The sequence below is a fragment of the Citrus clementina genome, unplaced genomic scaffold (genome assembly GCF_000493195.1).
Source record: "Citrus clementina cultivar Clemenules unplaced genomic scaffold, Citrus_clementina_v1.0 scaffold_8, whole genome shotgun sequence".
Classification (NCBI taxonomy): domain Eukaryota; kingdom Viridiplantae; phylum Streptophyta; class Magnoliopsida; order Sapindales; family Rutaceae; genus Citrus; species Citrus x clementina.
The window spans coordinates 16,270,696-16,274,300 of NW_006262022.1; the positions used below are offsets into that span (position 1 = coordinate 16,270,696).

Here is a 3,605-nt window from a genome sequence, read left to right on the forward strand (position 1 = left end):
AACAAAGTATTTTATAAATGCTTTTTAATATGTAAATGATTTTATGACATGACAACCTTTTATGATTTTATCTTTAAAATGTTATACAAGCCTAAATTATTGTTATGAACTTTTATAAATCTGATACGAATGTTTTGTACCCATATATGATTTCAATTACTGATAATTGTATGAGATTCCTAATGTTTTGGCTCATTGTCCATAGTTATTCTGATTCTGATTCTGATCGTAATATACGATATATCTGTCTGGACCAGTACTGGGTTTCTGTTCTGAATGTGCACACGATATTCTGATTATGTTTCTGGCCGGGTCACCGGGACTATAGGTGACACTATGTGACATGAGCTAACCTGTTTGTTTTCTGTATACGTATTACATGATTTGCTTCGTAAGTAAATATGCTTTTGAATATTCTGAATTATTAAGAATTTATCTTATGTTATTGTGATATATCGTTTTATGAAAATTATGGATTATGATATATGCTTTAAACAAAAGAAGGCTTGCAATATTTTTGGTATCGATAGGCCTAGTGTGTTAGGAATGGTTTTACTTACCGAGTTGACGGCTCACCCCTCGTCATTACTTTTTGCAGATTAAGTTTCTTTTGAGAGGTGCACTTAGCTTTGGAGTTAGTGATTTCCAGTTTCCGTTTGCTATTGAATAAGAGGAGAATAAACTTGTGTTTCTATTTAGTTACTTTTATTATGAACGTGTAATTTGGAGTTTGAGACTTTTGTTATTATTTTTATATGTCCTCGAGAGAGATTATTTAGTATTTGACGTTTGGATTTATGGATTTATTTGAATAAGAATTTGAGGAATTTCAGTTTGAAACTTATGAGTAAAGATTATGATTTGTGAGTAACCTCCTTCTTCACGTGCTCCGCACGTGTTAGATTTGGGGTGTTACAACCACCCTTGAGGAACATGCCCAACATTTGTGACAAGTCCTCCAAGTACTAGGAGGGAACGAACTCTATCTCAAGATGGACAAATACTCTTTTGCTCAATGAAGTTGTAGTTTCTCGACCATAAAATAGCAAACGAGAAACTAATAATGGAGAACTCAAAAGTGCAGGCCATCCTCAAGTGGGAACTGTTGAGTGTTAGAAAATGCATATTTATAAAGGAGAAAACCGTCATTTTACATTTTAAGTCTTACTAACAACCCTTACTTTTATATATTTAACCTTCTTGTGATTTAATTACATGTGTTTTATTTTAATTAAGTATTTTATGTATTTTAGGGGCATTATAGTCATTTCACAATAAAGGAGAGATCAGACGGCAAAACGGACATCACTTTTGAACTCAGGACGGTCGAAAACCTTAGGAGGAGCATAAAAGGAAAAATGGCACTATTCACATGTACGGTACTATTCACGTGTACGGTACTGTATACGTTACTGTTCACGACACTGTTCACATAGACGGATGATGACGTGGCATTGACCGATGATGTGGCATTGACTGATGAGGTGTCACGATCCTGTTGGACTAAAATTCTTATGTACTGTTGATGGTGACGTGGCAGCATATCAGTGGACGAAAAATCTCGCGTACGGTGCATGCATCACACAGGATTATTTTCAACCAAACCGCGTTACTATTCATCCGGGTCAAACCGCGTTACTGTTCAAAGTCGAGTCAAACCGTGTTACTGTTCATCCGCGTGGTCAAACCGTGGACTGTTGACTGATGACGTGGCGCAATCCTGAGCGTCCAAACTGTTTTTAATCCGATGGCCATGATTTACTCCATGTATCTATAAAAAGGGGGCCTCCCCCCCCTAATTTGATATCTCTGAATCCATTTTTGGGATCCATTTTCTGTAATTCCTTCTCCATCTTGTATTTTCTTCGTATTTTAATAAATTCCCATTTTGTCCCTAGTTCAATTATGAGTGGCTAATTTTCTTTCAAGCTTGGGTTGAAGGTGAAGTCTCAACATGTGTCATGGGCTTAATTTGGTAAATTTATTTTCTCTTCCCCTCTAATTTTTGTGGATGTTTTGACTTCTCGTCGACAAATAATAATAGTCTTGTCTAGATAGCGCCTTGGTTACACCGGCTCTCTAGTATAAGGTTATTATTATTTGGCACGATAAGCCCTTAGCACCATATTGATTAGAGCGTGGTTCATGAGGTGTGGATTCCCCCCTCATGATTTAATTGACATTAATACGGATTATTTAGCCTATGATGCATGTTGATACGGATCCAGATACCCAAGTACGTTAATTTAATAGATTTTCTCTTCAATTTATTCTCTCCATTGCAATTCCAGTTTTAGAATTTATTCTCGCCATTTTAATTTAAGTTTTAGCATATTCCAAATCATTTCCACCATAATTCCAACCACCCATTTACAAAATTAATTCTATATATAATTAAAATCCACCTCCTCGTGGGATCGACACTCGTCACCATTGATCTACACTACAATAGATTCGTGCGCTTGCGAGTACATTAAAATTTGCACAACAAGTTTTTGGCGCCGTTGCCGGGGAGGTAAGTAATTTTAATTCATAGAATTAATTTTTGTGAACAATTTCTTTTAATTATTTTCTTGTAATTTTTTGTGTTTATCTTATTAATTTATTTTTAGTTAATTTATTTCACATATTTGTTTTTGTGTATTTTTATAATAAGGTTGTAATAGCGCAATAAGGTTAGTATCGTGATTTCTCCCTCTTCTTTATTTTTATTTGTTTTGTTCCCATCTTTATTTTCATTTTATTTGTTTTGCATGCATGGTCGTAGGTCATTATTACCTAATCTTGAACCTATAGACCTTGAATTAGAAAAAACACTTCGCACACAAAAGCACATTACAAATAAATTTGAAATGGATTTGCAACCACAAGAGAGGCCATTTAAGGACTACTTCAGTCCTTTAGCTAATTTGAGCACATCATGCATAAGATACCCTAATGTAGCTGCTAGGAGCTTTGAACTAAAACCTAGTGTGCTAAATTGTCTCCCCACATTTTATGGCCTAGAAAATGAGGATCCATATAATCATCTGAACGATTTTCATGCCATTTGTCAAACTTTTAAATATGAAAATTTTTCAGACGATGATGTTAAACTTAGACTATTCCCATTTTCTTTAAAGGATAGGGCTCGTTCATGGCTTAATACATTGCCTGCTAATAGCATTGCATCATGGGAACAAATGGTTACAAAATTTTTGAATAAATATTTCCCAGTACATAAAACCAATGCTATTCGCAGGGAAATCTCGGAGTTTACCCAGAGAGAGGACGAGCAATTTTTTGAAACATGGGAGCGATTCAATGGGCTACTCTTGAAGTGTCCACATCATGGGTACGAGAAATGGCACCAATGCCAATACTTTTTGGAGGGATTATTGCCGAATGTGCAAGAATGGCTAATGGCAACAAGTGGAGGAGAGCTAATGTCAAAAAGTGCATCAGAAATTTGGGAATTCTTCCAGCGACAAGCAGATAATTCCCAACAATGGAGTCGATCACTTAGGACTACTAGAAGAATTAAAGGAGTGAATGAGGTTCAAATTGGCGAATCAACTTCAGGAATCAAAGAAGTCAAGGAGATGGTTGAAGGTCTTGCTCGACAA

The 3,605-nt window shown here is 35.6% G+C and overlaps 1 non-coding gene across 1 annotated transcript; it reads right to left on the bottom strand.

The window, feature by feature from the left end:
• Positions 1-3,233: 3,233 nt before the first annotated feature.
• Positions 3,234-3,337, bottom strand: LOC112096523. Its single transcript, XR_002904426.1, has one exon. It is a non-coding gene; the product is annotated as a small nucleolar RNA R71 (small nucleolar RNA).
• Positions 3,338-3,605: the final 268 nt, after the last annotated feature.